General features: G+C 31.2%; 1 long non-coding RNA gene across 1 annotated transcript; it reads right to left on the bottom strand.

Moving 5' to 3' along the window:
* Positions 1 to 6,731: 6,731 nt before the first annotated feature.
* LOC145630476 (uncharacterized) lies at positions 6,732 to 8,494 on the bottom strand. The gene is made up of 2 exons (XR_014112059.1): positions 7,951 to 8,494; positions 6,732 to 7,249 (listed from the first exon to the last, which is right to left on the bottom strand). It is a non-coding gene; the product is annotated as an uncharacterized LOC145630476 (long non-coding RNA).
* Positions 8,495 to 17,891: the final 9,397 nt, after the last annotated feature.

Raw genomic sequence — 17,891 nt, forward strand, 5'->3', positions numbered from 1 at the left:
GAAGATGTAGCTGGGGCCGTTTACAGTATTTAGCAATGTCATTCCGAGCTGATGGGGTGTCACAAGATTGCTTTTTCACGTCCATTATAGTGTGAATCAACTGATCAAAAAAGTTTTTTTCAACGTGCATGACATCTAAGTTGTGACGAACAAGCAGATGTTTCCAATATGGAAGGTCTCATAGAGTGCTTTGCTTGAACCACCCTTTTTTTGCATTCTTGACACGTTTCAGTGCCTCGGGGCCATCTGTTGCTTTCGGGAGGTTTTTCACACATTCCCAAAGTTCCTCTCCTGACATGATGTGAGGTGGTGAACCTTTTTCGACTTTGTTTTTACAAAATGCATTTTTACTATTTCGAAAAGGATGATTTGTCGGAAGGAATTGACGATGGCAGTCAAACCAAGAAACCTTACCACAATTTTCGAGCCAAAATGCTTTGCTTTTCTCCATGCAATATGGACAAGCCTTCTTACCAGCTGTGGTCCAACCAGATAACATACCATAAGCCGGGAAGTCACTAACGGTCCATAGGATGGCTGCTCGAAGATTGAAATTTTGTTTTCTCGAAATATTGTAAGTATTTGCCCCAACTTCCCACAATTGTTTCAACTCGTGTATGAGCGGCTGCATGTAAACATCCAAGTTGCCCTTAGGGTTTTTAGGACCAGGAACGAGTAACGAAAGAAACATGAACTGTCTTTTCATACACATTGACGGAGGCAAGTTATAAGGGGTCAAAATGACAGGCCAACATGAATACTGTCCCCCAAACTGACCATGTGGAGCAAATCCATCCGTACATAGGCCAAGTCGAACATTACGAGGTTCAGAGGCAAACTCAGGAAAGCAACTATCTAGGTGTTTCCACGCTTCACTATCACTAGGGTGTGCCATTGTGCCTTGAACTCGAGGATTTTTAGCATGCCATGTCATTTCCTCAGAAATGTTTTTAGTTGCAAAAAGCCTTTGCAACCTAGGTGTGATAGGGAAATAAAATAGAACATTCAAAGGCACTAAGCTACCTTTAGAAGTCTTCTTGTATCGGTCGCTGCCACACACCCTACATGTAGATAATTGAGCATCATCTTTCCAAAACAACATACATCCTTTCGGGCATGCATGAATCTTTTCATGGGGCAGCTCTAACCCCTTAACAATTTTCTTGACCTCATAGAATGTCTCGGCCATGTGGTTGTTGTTAGGAATCGCTTCATTAACCAAAGAAGCAAATCCATCAACACATCTGTGCGGCAAATTATACTCACACTTTAGGCTAGTGATTCTAGAAGCCATCTCTAACACAGACAATGAACTCCCTTCGTACAACGGTTGTTCAGAAGCCCTTAACAAATCAAAAAATGGCTTGGCTTGTGCATTAGGCTCCTCCTCTAATGAAACAGGTGGCTCTTCGGAATGGCCTTGATCTTGAGACTGACCAAAGGCATCCAAAACCATTTCACGATATTCATTTAACTCCCTTCTACGAGTTCCTGGAAACCCTTCCCCATGACACATCCACTCGTAGTAATTAGGTAAAAAACTGCTGCGATACAAATGAAGTTTGACCGTATCTGGATCCCAGAGACGTTTGTTTTTGCATTTAAAACATGGACACCTAACTTCATTCGGGTTGCTACTCTCGGGATGATCTTCCACATATTTAAGGAATTCATCTACCCCCTTCAAGAACTCAGGATTAATAGAATTCCCAACCTTCCTTTCGTACATCCAGCTACGTTCTTTTCGTTTCATGATTACAAGTTCTACACAACTAACACATATGACATTAATCACATTAGTCATAAAGCACAATATATATTCATTATAGATTAAACTGTTATGGAAATGCAAATGAGAAGAGAAATGATCTCCAACCTAACCCATCCTTGTACGTTCAATCTCACTAGTGAATGTATGCCAGAATTTCAATTCTATGGAAAATCCGGCAGCATCTCCCTACAGTTCCCCGAGTACACAATATAGGCGATTAGAAACACCTATATATGTACCTAGAGAACATTGTAGAGAAATGACAAGCAAGGATCTTCCTTAGAATTAAAACAAAGGAATACATTCACCACCTAAGTGAGAATAAACGTACAAGGACAGTCCCAACCGGGGACTATTCAAGACATACTCCTAATGTGTATGCCTTGAACGGGTATCTAGGCATATGATTATGCAAATGATTTTTTTAAAGATATTAAAACTAAACTAACATACAAAAAATTATACAAATACATCATAATTAAACTTAACATAAACAAACATATCATAAAACCTTAACATTAATATAAACAAATCAAACCAAACAAAACCAAACTAAACTAACATATCATAATATTAAATATAGTAACATGCATTATAAAAAATTAAACTTAAGTAAGAAACATTATATTAAACTAAACAAAACTAAACTAGATTATAATGAACTAAAGTAATCTAACATACATCATATTAAACAAAACAAACAAAACGTACCTAAAGTTTCATAATATTAAACTAATCTAATATACTTTAGTAAAACTAAACTAAATTAAACCACATTATATTAAAATAAACTAAACTAAACTAACATACTTACAAAAAAGTAAACTACACTAAACTAAACTAACATTCTTACAAAAAAAAAAAAGTAACTAAACTAAACTAACACACATTATATTAGAATAAACTTAACGAAACTAAGTTATGTTAAACAAAACCAAACCAAACTAACATATATACGTTATATTAGGGTTTGTAATGTGACTAACCTTTAAATCTGCAGTTCTTTTTGACAATTAAACCAATTGTACAAATCCTACATACAAAATATTTAAAAAAAAATAATTAAATTAAATAAATAAGGGTTTATTATTAAAAAAAAAAAAAAAATTGGGGAAAGGACAACTTACCAACTGCTTCAGCCACGGCGAGGGAAGGGAGGAGGCCGGAGGTTGTGGTTGTGGTTGTGGTGGTCAAGGGAGGCTGCATTGTGGTGGTTAATAAATCAAATCATTATTACTAGTAGTAGTGCCGGAAAAAAAAAAAAAACAAAAAAAAAAAACAAAAACAACTTACTGAATTTTAAGGGGGAAGTGGCGTCGCCGGAAACAACCACCACCAGTCGGTTCAGTCACGGGTAGGGGACGGAAGTGCGCCGCTAGCTAGGCTGCATTGTGGTGGTTAATTGTTAGCCGGTGGTGGTTTTTTTGCAAAATTAAAAAAAAAAACTAATTTAAAGTTACCTAGACGTGGCGGCGTCGCCGGAAACCACCAGCGCCGTTCTTCTTCCTCGACGGCTCTCTCTTCCTCCTTCTCTTTCTCTTTCTCTTTCTCTTTCTCGTTCTCCTCTCTCTTTCTTTCACCCTTCTTTCTCTCTTTTGTTCTCGGCGGCGAGTGTGGGTCGACGGCCGGTGTCACCGTCGCCGATTACGGTCGCTGGAGAGTCGCCCTCTTTCTCTCTCTCCTTCTCTTTTTCTCTCTCCTTCTCTTTCTCTCTCTGCTGCTTCAATTGCTCTTTCCCCCTTTTTTTTCTAGGTCGAGCCAGATTGTTATTTTTCAAAAAAAAAACCCAACTTTTGCGACGGAAATAAATTCTGTCGTAAACATAATTTTTCGACGGAATATTCCGTCGGAAAATTATGTTTACGACGGAATTTATTTCCGTCGCAAACTTTACGACGGATACAGCCTCGTAACTCAACTTTTCCAGTCGCTAAATTGCGACGAAACAAATTCCGTCGTAAAATGTGAACTTTGCGACGGAAAAAGGGGTTCGTCGCAACAATTCCGTCGCTATTTAGCCTATTTCTAGTAGTGATTAGGTTTATGAGGCGAAATTCGACCATCAAAACTCTAGATCTAGACTTTTCATGGTCGAATTTCGCCTAAAAACCTTCGTTATTGCGTCGTTGATGTTCATGTGTGGGTTGTTGTTGTTGCTGTTGATGGTCGATTTTTCAACTCGAGGAAAGAGAAGACAGGAAGGAGAAGGACCAAAGGAGAAGAGGAAATAGAAGGGGAAGGACCGAAGGAGAAGATGAAAAGAGGAGGAGCAGTAAGAAAGGAGAGCTAAGAACGAAGGAGAGGAGAAGAGGAGAGAGAAAGAGGAGGAGGAGAAAAGGAGAAAGAGAGGCGGAACATTTCTGGGAATTTAGGGCAAGGGAACGCGTTTTAGGTTTAAGTAAAAAAAATAAATTATTTTTAAAATAGTATTCCGACGGATATATATTCGGTCGAAAATTATAATTTACGATGGAAAAATCCGTCGGAAATCACATATATTACGACGGAATTTTTCCGTCAGAAATTTCCGACGGAAAAAAAATCCCTCGAAAATTTCGCAATTTCCGACGGAATTTCGTGTCCGTCGCAAAGATTCCGTCGGTATTCAGTAGTTTTCTAGTAGTGTGGTTTGGTTGGTCCGAGATGAACAACCCTATCTTATCATATCTATACTAATATATTAAAAGGCGTTTATAAAAACGTCAATGCGCCACGTACAATCTTCCAATTATGCCATATCACTTCCCTAACAATTCATGACGTCATGTCAGTTCACAAACACTTAATGGCGCCACGTCACCTAGGACCAGACCAAAGTATCAAATTAAAAAATTACAAATTACAAACTAGCAATGCGGGGCATCACCCGGGACACACAATAGTTATGTTTAAAAATGTAGCACATGGTCATATAAACTTAAAATAAATATAGAAAAAGAATATGCGAGATAGTGTAAGAAGAAGATAAAATGATTGTTTTTATATCATATGAGTGAAATAATTCGATGTATAGGATATTTTCAAGAATTATTTTGGTAATTATTGATCTAAAGATGACAAGAGTGATAAATAGAGGATATGATATTTCAATTGGGGGATTGTTTTGTTAAAATCACTTATTGTTAAGCACATATACAGAGAAGCAAATTGCTCGGCTGATTGATTAGCTAATCAAGGAGTTATTCAGAACAACAAGATAGAGTTGATTCAAGTCCCCCCTTTACCCTTAGGTCGTATTTTACATAATGATGTCGTAGGATTGGCGCTGCCACGTTTTATCCCCCCTAGTTTTATTTTATGTTGTTTCCCAGACCTAGCCTCTCATTTGCACCCAAAAAAATAAAATAAAAAAAAATAAAAAAAAATGGAAATTTATTATAAATTATACAGTATTTGATTTAAAAAGTTACTTAATTGTAATAGAAGATAAGGTTGTTTCTTTTTTCTCTTTTTTATTTTATATTGTAGTATAAGCCGAAAGGGTATTATGGTATTTTGTTAGACACCACAACCTTCCTCCTTGGCTTATAAAATAGAGATGTATAGAATAATTTGGTTCAAATTAGACTGATTATTAGGTCCAATAATAATGTAGCTAGTAGTGATGCTTCTTTTCTGTATGCAATTAGGTTTATTTTATAAATCCATTTATATTCTTCTTTGCAAATCAAATTTAAATCCATTAATATTCTCAAATGACCATGTATCAAACTTGATGTTAGAGTACAAAGTACAAACTTATACTACAAAATTGCTTAAAATAATAACCAAAGTAATTTTGTGTAAGCATAAACTTTTGTAGGGTAACTTTTAGCTAATTTTAGGGTAACTTTTTGCCTTTCTTTGGGTAACTTTAAACATAATACAATTTTTATATAAACAGATAACAAGAAAAGTTTTATAGAGGTAATTTAATTACATTCAATCACTTATAATTGATTTTTAGTCAATTAAAATGTGATTCTTCACTAATAAAGCGTAGATAATTTTTATTTAAATTGGGTTACTTTTACGCATATTGGGGTAACTTTTATTCATTTCAGGGGTAACTTTTAATCATTTTATGCTATCTTTATAATGGATGTATAATAATTATTGTACACCCGATTTTTTAAAAATTTTGTGTAAAACTAATAATTCCAAATTTTCAACTTTGAACACATCCATATTTTATCTTAACTTAAAGGTGATTTTGAAATTCTTTAAATTCTTTGCTAATTGCAACTTGCAATTTGCAACATCTGAAAGACTAAAGTTTAAAATTACAACACAAATTATAAGTATACATATATTGTCAATTATTTCAGTTATTATAGTTTGCATAAAAATTAAAAAAATAACATAAAGGACAACAAGTACAAACTATTAGAATTGCACATGTCCTTATCAATCATTAAGATTCCTCCAACTAAGCATGTTAAACAGATACTACTACCCCACGTTAGCTTAGTGATCTTGTGGCTATGTATGTATACTTCATTTCTATTAATTTTGGTTTTGTAAATTTCATTCATATACTTCTAATAATTTAATCTACTCTTTCTATAATATTTACAGAATCTTTTAAAACAATGAAGATTATCAAAGTAGGAATATTAATAGAGGGAGTAAGAATTCTAATAATTTAAGCTACCTTTTATATAATAGGCACTTAAACACATAAATAGATGACGCCATTTTAAAACCATAACTCCACAATATGTAAGGGTTAATTACGTATGAAGGCACAACACAACTATTTCGGATTTGATCTATACAAATTTACAATGTGGTTTGTAAAAACCAATATAGGATTAATGCGGTTGTAAATAATTTAGTAGATCCTAATCAAAAATAGGATTTCTTTTCTTTTATCTTATATTTTAAGTTTTTTAAATAGATTTTTTTTTTTTTGACGGGAAGATATTTTAAGTTTCTCTTACTTTAAAATTACTACGAATATTAAAAAAAAAAATAGCAATTCAAGGAAGATTACTGATTCCATTGAAAAAAAAATCACGCCGTGATAAATATAATTATACACGGGGATTCCCTAATAAACACATTACAAAATAGGAGTATAAAAAATGAAAAAGACCCTAAGCTTTCCAATTGATGGTGAAGCCATTGGGGATGGCAAATAACCATACTCCTATATACTAAGAAAAAAAAAATTGTAGTACTACACATAATTCTTTTTTTTTTTTTTTTTTTTTTTTTTTTTTTTGAATTTAATAAATTGGCTTCTCCATAGCATTATCCAAAATAACATATTATCTACATGGACACAAATGCCAAGGTGAATGGGCCAATAATAGGAAGTGGGCCCAAATGGGTATGAATAAGAGAACCCAAATAGAGGCCCAATAGATTGGAGTCAGGAAGTCATATTGCAGGCTCCAGCTTTGGACTTATCTAACATAGACCACATGACCTGGACATCCTCGTATGTGCATGCCATCACCTCTCCATGTAGGGCCATCACTGTATTTTCATTTTCTGTTCATTCAATCATTTGCAAAAAAAATTAATTAGATTCATATATTCCATTTTTATAAAATAATACATTAAAATAATACTTCATAATTTATAGTTATGGTAAAAATTAAGCATAATTAATCACAAACAATTTTAATTAAAAATCATGGGTAAATTAATTTTCTATTGGTTGGATGTAGCAAGGAAATATCGTAAATAAAAATGGATAATTTGTGGTTGATCCAAATTTCATTGGTCAATATTAATTTAGAAACTATTGTATTTTAAATAGTCTTTACAAGACTGTCCTGTTTGCAATTTCGTTAGCGATGTCGGCACAATTTCTCTTTACTTTATTTACTACCCGTTTTACCATAAAAACATAAATTTACCTACCCTTTCAAAATTTCAATACAACTCTTAACGAAGTGATAATTTGAGAAATTGAACACTTTTTAATGACATAAAGGCCATGTGGTATACCAATCAAATATTAAAAAAAAAAACTAATCTATCTAAACAAATATGAAATAATCCTAGCTAATAGCTCGATTTTACAATGAAAGTTCATATGGCACGAAGGACTGATCTAGTCTATTCGAATTTTATTTAGTTATCATATTACTAGTTCAAATTATACCACCACGGCAACAAATTGTCAAGCCGAGGCAATCAACATACATATAAGAAACTAAAAACAAGAGAGAAAAAAGATGTAATACCTTGCTTGGATTTCTTATCCTTAGGAGGTTGATGGTTAAGAAAGGTGCAAGCTTTTTTGAAAGGAGAAGTGATTGTTTTAACCCAAGATGCTGCCATATTCTCTTTTTTCTTTTTCTTTTGGTGTGAATAATATATAACAACGAAATTATGATATGCTTTTTCTTTGCTGACAATATAGATAAAGAGATGATGTTTTGATGATATTTTGATGATTTTTATTTTTTAGCAATATGGACTGACCTCTCATCAGTTCTTCAAGATGGGTCTTATATATACCAAGATATGTAATAGCCCCACCTCTCACATTTATTTTAAAATTCCAAAATTAATAAAATATAAATTATTTTAAAAAATAAAAATATACTCCGTAATTATAAAAAAAGTGAAAAAATAGTAGTAGAAAGAAAGATAAGGGTGTGGAAAAAGGAAGGCAAGATCCGTGAGATGAGCCAAAGAGGGAGGGTGAGAAGAAAGAGGGAATATGACATGATTTTATATTTAATAATATTTATATTATTAATTAAAAATAATAAAATTATTTTGTAAAAAATGAAATAAATAAAATTGGGGGGGACTAACTATTAAAACAGGTTCTGAAGCAAGCACATGCGGCACGCTCTCTACATTACTCAACACGTGAACCAACTTTACTTTATTTCGGAATGTGACGCCTAACCTCCTCTTCTTCCCTTAATTTTATTGTGTATAATCTCTTTCGTTGGACTTTGATTTGATTTCATTTTAGGTTGCCCATCATATTTCTATTTACTCCTTTATCTTGGTTGAGTTCTTCAAAGTCTTTTTTGCAATGTTTTGTGTGATTTTTACTTTGAACAAGAAGATATAAATCATGTAGTGGGTAATCTTGGACTTTGGAGAAGGAGAGTGGCAATGGCATGGCCAGGATTTTTTATCAATCGGATTTTGAAAGTGTTACTACCTCTGTTTTTTACTGATTATAACAAAAGGGTATTATTTTTGAGATATAAAAATCTATTTATTGCAAATAATAAACAGAGGTACATAGTATTATTTTAATTTGGGTTATTGATATGTTATTTAGCTTTGAATAAGTTTATTTATTTCATTGTTGGTTAAGAAAGATGACTAATTTTGATCTTAATCATATCAATATTCGTATAGGTGTAATCAACTTGATTTGGTTAGATCAGCTCACTTTCAATTCGAGTTTAGAGATGACCTAATTTTGGTTACAATTTGGGTGTGAGTTAAATAATTTTTAAATAGGTAAATAAGTATAGTTAATAAGAACGGTTAGGTTAGTTTGTTGCATACAAAATCATTTGGGAAATGATTTAGACATTTCAAAATTTAGTTTTGTCACTCATTCTATAAGAGGATAATAAACTTTTGGTACTCTACTAATAGGGAACGTCTATCAATTTTGTTAGTGCCCATATTCATTCCTGGTATATTGGATATTTGTCAAAGAGGTTAGGTAACAATGTATGATACGAGTAGATGTTAATTAGTAGGTGTCATTATAATTTGGGTGACTACAAGTTTAGTTAGATCTAGTAGGGACATTTATGTCTAATTTCGGTTTAAGTCATACTAAATTATTGTAGTTACACAAGTTGAAATTTAGAACGGATTGGTTTTTAAAACCTTACAACTTATTCATATTTTGGGCCATTTATTTACTTATTGATAGTAACATAACTTAAACAAATAATTGCCAGTTAAACTTAATTACTACTATTATATATTTATATGGTCTGATTTCATAGTTTATTATACTCATAGTAATTTATAAAACAGCTACTTCAAACTTTACCTTCAAAATATAGTGAAAATCATCAAGTTTGAATACAATGTAGCATAACTAAAAAGACAATCAAACTATCATTGACTTTGCACAAAAAAATTAAAATAATAGATAAATCAATTATTCATTAGTTTTGGAATGTGCTTGACTTTTTTCAGTACACATTGTTTGCCTTTTGGTGCTGTAAACTTGTTGCCAACGATTGTTATGCGCTTATACCTATGCAATTAACAATAAGTCAATTTATGTTTCCTTTCAATATCACATATATATGATGCATGCTTGTATGTTTTTTACTTCTTAATAACCTTAAATTTGTTCTCAATATATTAGCCGATGTTCATTGGGTGATTGCAACACATTTATACAATGCAACAGATTGCAAACCAAACTCTTTGTTATAGCAAATTAATTTAGTTTGAGTCAATTTTTTTTTTCATTTCTGAATTTTATACAAACTATGCTTTGGTTTAGTTTCCGAAATATAAAGTAAAATCAAAATAGAGAGTTCATAATCTATTTTGACACTTAAAAATTGTAAGTATGTGACATTACACCTAATTAATAAAACCTATAATAAGAATACCAAAGTTTTTTGTATTCTAAAATATATCAATAAAAGTTGAATAATAAAAAGTTTTTGTTTGAAAGGGAAAGGGCAATCAATACTCACAAGAGTTGCAACTATTAGATTATATTTTGATTCTTAACATAAAACTAATAAACTCAAAAGTTAATGGGCTTGTTTGGTAAATGACTTTTGATTGGCTTTTAGCTCTTTCATTTAGTCAAACATCCAAAATTTGTGTTTAGTTGATGGCCTTTTCAGCCAGCTGAAAAGCTGCCTATAAGCCAAAATAAAAAAGCTACTTGGAGTAGCTTTTGGCTATCTAAGTTACTAATAACATCCAACAACCAATTTTACCAAACATGTTTTAGACTAATAAAAAGTCAAACAGCAAACAAAAAAGTCAATACAAACAGCTAGTCAAACCAGTCAACAGCCAACTGTCAAACAAGGCCAATATGAAGAGCTAGTATCAATAATAAAATGCCTTTCAAAAAAAAAAGAAAAAACCCTCCGTTACAGGTTATGTGCAACAATTAGACATTTTCTCTGTCTGCTTTATGTCAAATCGTTGCACATACATAACCTGTAACGGAGGTAGTAATAAAATGCCGAAAATGGGCTTTGTTATACCATCTAAAATTTTACTCCCACCGTTTTTAAATACTTGCCCCATTTCTATTTTTTGCACTATTCATTTGTTCTACTTTGACTCATGTTTGTGATTTATACATAAGAAAAAATATAGTCTTGTGGGTACTTGTTGGAATCATCTCAATGAATAGATTATTAATTTTCAATTGTTAGAATTTATACTTATTGATAATTAAAGATATTAGTAATCAAATATTAACATCGACATGCGTGTCTAAGAAAAATGGAGCAAGTATTTAAAAACAGAGAGAGTAGATATTTACTACACAATGTCAAATTCTAGATATTTACTCCACGATGTCAAATTCTAGATATTTACTACACAATGTCACTGTACCCTAACATATTTACTCCACGATGTCAAATTCTAGATATTTACTACACAATGTCACTGTACCCTAACTAATAATAGTGACATTTAGATTTTTCAAAATGTTACGTTGTTCATTTGTTAGTCATTCATTTTCAACAAAGATCAATGATGTCAGTGAGTTTGTCGTAAATGTTAGCTGAAAGTCTGAAATTGCAAAAAATAAAATATCAGATCGATCAACAAACAATTTGCTATTTTTTCATTGTTAGTTTATGATTTCTTGTGCGAAACCAAAGTATATAACGGTTGACGATTTGAGGGTGACAAATATTAACTGTCATTACAAAAAAAAGTCAACTTTCTTCCGAGAAAATTGGTAATGAAAGAATGTGAAAAGAAACTCCTGGAATTCATCATGGATTCAAAAAAGGGGAGCATGTACAACATCCAACTGGAATGAACGGAATGAACGGTCCAAGAAGTTGGATTAATCAGTCAATAATCGCATCCAACCTAGAGCTTGTAGTTCGTGTAAACGAGTCGTGTTCATTTATATTTTTACCTTGTCAATTAAGAGTTTGTTGTTTAAAGATATACTTTTAAAAATATCTAAAAAGTACCAATTTTCTACGGAGTAATTTTTAAATTCGATAAATATAATAAAGTGTTATAATGGTGCAATAAATAAAAATAAAAACATAAATAAACAAAGAATAAGAACACAAGTTCCTCGTTATCATGATTAGTTAGCTATTTCCAAGGACAAAAGTATAATTTAAACTTTTGAGCTAAATTAAATTGCACTAAAGTGAAGTAAAATAATAAATTGAGATGAGCTGAATAAATTGAAAATAAATTCAAAAGAACAAGGTTTACTCACTAAAACAAAACAGATCAAAATAGGCCGCAAATTTTATGGCATAAAATTGTAGTTCACATAGTGGTTATCGCGTGATAGTCGTTTGGAGAGGTTTAACTAACTCAATGCATATTCTAATTAGTACAAGTGAAGAATTCAGAAGAGTAGACAATAGTTTAAGAAACATAATACTCCCTTTAAAGAACACGGAAGAGTATACATTATTAGTTTAAGAAATTAAGAATACAACATTATACTTCCTTTGTCTCTGGCCTGAATAAAAGCTTAAACACTGGCAAGGTAGACATATGAATATATTATATATATATATGATCCTAAGTAAAAACGATTGTAAGTAGTATATAAAAGTAGGATTTTTTATTTAATTGTTGTTTTCATGACATATTGTGGGGTTAGTGCAAGTTTAATAATTAAATCAGTGAACGCGAAAGTGATTTAAAATTCTGCATATGTTATGTCGCTATCAAATCATCAACGATGGAACTTAATTCTAAAAATAATCTTTATGCTTTCAACGAACACTTTTTTTGATAATTACATTGATATTTGTTGCTGATCGATAATCTGATATGTGTACTCCGTAAAATATCTAACTTTATTAGTAATACCAAGTAAAGTATATGAATGTCCAAGATATTGTAAAAGATACTCGTATACAAGTACTAACTAACGTATGTCGGTATGTAGTCCTATTATAATAAATTATTCCTCCTCTAATGTTTCTTCTCATTTTTTTTTTATTTTTTTATTATTTTTTTTTTCTAAATGTAATAGGGTCTGTTCACATTTACTTAATTTCAGTTCAGTTCACTTCAGCTCTAATCAGTTCAGTTCAGTTCAGCTCTAATCAGTTCAGTTCAGTTCATGAGCTCCTAATTTCCCTCTCTCATAAAATATTCATTTCAGCTCAATTCAGTTCAGTTTAGCTCCAATCATTTCAGTTCATTTCAGTTCAGCTCCAATCAGTTCAACTCAGTTCAGTAAGTGTGAACAGGCCCTTAGTTTTTATTTTAAAAAATGATAAAGTAAAATATGCAAATCTAAGGATTGTATTTTAAAATTTACAAAAGAAAATAAAAAGTAAAATAATATATTAATTACACCGATCAACACATGATTTTATCACATTTTTTTTAAGATTATCAATTTAAGAAAGATATTAAGGGTATGTTCACTTCAGCTTAATTTCAGTTCAGTTCAGCTCCAATCAATTCAGCTCACTTCTGTTCAGCTCCAATTAGTTCAGTTCACTTCATTTCAGCTCATTTCAGTAAATGTGAACAGGCCCTAAATTCTTATTAATAACTCTGTATTAAATAAGAACTTTTGTTATTGTATGTTGGCTTGAAGTATGAATGCATCATATGTTGGCTTGAAGTATACAACATATGTCTTCGTGTGTGCAACACTAAATATTCCTCCTTTTTTTGACGAAAACAATATTCCTCTTGAAACGAAGGTCTAATGCCAAATTAAATATTCCACTTGAAATGAAGGATGGGTAAGATTTGATATGTCATTAGCTTTTTTATCATGCTGGCTTTGATCAGATCAATTCAACAAGGCCAAAAGCTAAAATCGGTGGTTTAATTAAGCTTAGGGATCAGATGATTTATATAAAAGAAAACGATTTTGTGATTCGCAAGAGTAGCTAGATAGATTAATGTTTTATTTGTACGTGTTTTCTATTATTTCAAGTTGCACTGTTTTATTTGTGATCCGCAAGAGAACATACTTCTTCCATTCTTTTAATATTGCACCACTTATCTTTTAAAGAAATTTCACAAATGTTGCACCATTTCTATTTTAGGACAAAAAAAATATTTCTGTTCACAGTGCAAATACCTAACATAATCTTTTCACTCTCATTCTTTAATTTATATTTACACTAGGTTAGATCCCGTGCCATGCACGGTAATTTCAATATTTACTATAAAAAATAATATCAAATTGCAAAATAGGATGAAAGTTCTGTAATTACGATTTTTTAAAATCATTAAAGAAAACGGAGGAAAAAATGCATGCACGACTAATAAAAATAACTATGGATTACATTACAAAGTTATAGATAAGATTACATTATTATCGTATTATATGACTTTGTTTCCGTCATAAAATAAATAAATCTTTGTTGAATGTGTAAAAATGAATATACTTGCCAAATAGAAAAGAAATATTATTGTAAAGTAATTATTAAATTAAATACTTTTCTAAGAAGCTTTGGGAAAAAAAATAAAAAAATAAAAAAAAAAACATCTTATGGAGGAAAAATTTTTAACGAGGTTATGACAAGTGTCATTTCTCTATCTTCTATTTTTCCTACCACAAATTTTGTGCTCAACAAATACAGTGCAATAATTAAAAAAAAATGAAGAACTACAAAAGATGATCGCTTAACTTGGGTAATTTAAATGGACATAATCACATAAGCCTACATTTTATTTTATTTTATTTATTTATTTTTGAAACACATAAGCTTACAATTGAATTATATATATTATATACAACCATTGTAAAAATCTTTTCATGTTACATTGTACGGCAACTTTGATGATATTTGGAGCCATATATGCATGCATCAATGCATGAATGAATGACTGATGCAGTGCATGCATGAAGAAGAGAGCTTTTGAGACTATTGGGAAATAAATAATTAATACAAACAAATTCATAGGTTATATTGATACACCATCTAGCTACAAGATGAGCAATTGTTTTTTTTTTTTTTTTTTTTTTTTTTTTTTTTTTTTTTTTTATATATATATATATATTTTTTATAACACATCTCGGTTATCTTATCTGAAGATTAATTAAGCACTCAAAACACTTTCATAATCTTGTTTAATTTTTTCACCGTCTCAAATAGTACTCTTACGATAAACACCGTAATATTAATATATACAGAGTACGATTAATGAGGGTTATATTAATATTTATACCCTATCTCTCGAATTTCGACTAGTCGCCAATAATCATAATAATAATAATCTTTATTTTTAAAACAGCAATAAATTATGTTTAATAATTACTCCATAGCTTTAGAGAAGGTAATCATACCAAATCAATTTTATGTTATCTCTCTTCAATGATTATGAGCAAAGAGTGGGGCAGAGATTAGCACTGTTGGTCTGTTCCCTCTTACATTGGTCACTTTATAATCCAAACAACAGCCTTATTTTTATTCAAAATTGGTGTGATATGCAATAATACCAAACTCTATTTTTAAAAGTAAAAATTATTTAATTAAATTCATTTATAACTAAAAATTAAATTAAAAAAAAAAAAAACCAAACCTCTCACGTACACTCACATGTACGAGTCTCCTTTCGTACGCGGTCACCTTCAAATAATGTATGTTCTTGATAACCACATGATTTTCTTCCTAACGGTCGGTTTTCATTTAATATTAATTGTCATTTTTCCATTCAAATCTAGAGATGGATTCCATGTGCTTTTTTAATTCTCATTTTTCTCTGTTCACAAAATTACAACATCATGGATTCAATTCATGGCTATATGCTTGTGCTAGCTACTTGTAATTGTATGGCTATTTTACAATGGTCTACGTGTTACTATTGCAAATGGTACGGTTTGACTACTCTTGTGTGGTCGATTCATCTATGTGACAATTTATCTTTTATTATCGTCTTATTACTTAGCTAGTCGGTTGGTATACAATAATGCACTCGTTAAAATTATGATATGTACATTATTGGTTTAAGAACACATTGTTGTACAACTAAAAAAGTACGGTATTAATAAGAATCGTATAAAATCATTAGTGTCCATGCAATATGTTTTTTTTGTTAAAAAGTCGGTATGGACAATGACTTCCCCTCCTAACTCCCTCATCTAATAATTTCATGATTATAATGAGATTACATTAGGTTAGTGTTGATGTTGTTTCGGTTATCTTGTACTTTTAACCTAAAGCTTTGCTCAAAAGGCTAAAATTAAATTTGACAAAGCAATTGACTAGTGATGAAGAAGCTCCATTTTCATATTTCAAACATTCAATAATGTTCATAGTGGTATCTCATTGGTTATCAAAGTAATTAATTTAATTAATCTCCTGTTTAAAAAGATAATTAAAAAATGTTATCTCCTACTTTATGATATCTTGAATCCTCTAGGGAAACTAGTTCCCTGATCCAAATCGATCTCTGGTTCAATAGCTTAATAAAAAGTTAGTATTAAAATCCACCAGTTGATGGCAAATTAGCATCTAGGTCAATAGTTTAACTTATGTAGCCTTTCCATATTACTAACATATAATTAAGCATTCAATTTAATTAAACATGAAATGATCAATAAAGTAGGTACACAACTAAACAATGTTTGATTGTATTAAATTGCATGTCGTTCCTATTATTACTCCATTTGATCCGATACACCGTGTGCACCCTTCGATCACATTTAACTACTCATACAGTCACATGTTCTACACATGAGCATATGAGTTTTTTTGTGTGAGAAGATGCATCTTATAAATGAAAAGTTATATATACAACGGGTTTATTATATGCAGTATGTCTACTAATTCAAATATAAGAAAATTTAACATTATAAAGTATACTATTAATTCTTTTAATTAGTAAATTTACATACATGACGATTACTAATAAACAGTTAGATCATGTATATCGATGATTCTTGTTGTGATAAGGTCATAAGGGTAGGTACTAATTATATGCATTACCATTAATTGAATGTATGACACATTACACAAAGAAGAGCTACAATTTAATAGAGGTAGTATTGTTATTATTACAAAAGAGACAATATATTGGGTAACAATAAAGTCAGCCATTATATTATGATTGTTACAGTAATTTAACAAGTACTGTAAGTCAGTAGACACATGAGAAGATCATATCGATCGTAGTGGATGGTCAATCGATCGATGTGATGAGTAGTGTGTTGCGATCTGCATGCTACTGTAACAATCATGCATGCCCATAATATAATCAATACTATTCTACTTACCCCCATTTCAGTTTCACATTTGTTTCACATGATTATATGTCGATACTATTGTAATTTTAATAGTCAATATTTAATTTGTTATATTTTATATACTATCTCCGTTAAATATTAGGTGTAACTTTGAAATATTACAAATAATACCCCAAAGTTGTACATAACAATTAACGGAGGTAGTAAATTAATAGTCAATATTTAATTTGTTACATTCTAGTTGGTTTTTCTTATAGGTTGGAGGGATAGCATGGTAGTGGCCTTTTAGTTATGTACTATTGTTTGTTGGTGGAGACGGCATGTTGGTGGCATGCAGTGGTGGTGCTTGTCGATCGATGACTTGAGTCAGTAATTAAGTTTCTAAGGACAAAGTATAGGTTCAAATGCCCTATAGAGCACGTATAGACATCATGTCATATTTGATTGAGAACATAAGAGTTAAAACTCTTAAATGATCAAAGCAATTACTTGCTTTCGGAAGGAAATTATTGATTTTGGGATTTGGTGACTTGGTGTCGATCTCTCAGCTATTACCTAACTAGCCCGTTCGTTGTCATGGGCACTCGGCAGAGGCATCATTTTTTTGAGAACTTTTAGTAGCATTTTAATTTATTATAAGGGCATGTTCACATTTATTGAACTGAACTGAACTGATTGAATTGAACTGATTGGAGCTGAACTGAACAGAGCTGAAATGAATATTTTATGAGAGAGGGAAATTAGGAGCTGAATTGAATTGAACTGGACTGATTGGAGCTG

Source organism: Chenopodium album, chromosome 5 (assembly GCF_948465745.1).
Source record: "Chenopodium album chromosome 5, dcCheAlbu1.1, whole genome shotgun sequence".
NCBI lineage: Eukaryota > Viridiplantae > Streptophyta > Magnoliopsida > Caryophyllales > Amaranthaceae > Chenopodium > Chenopodium album.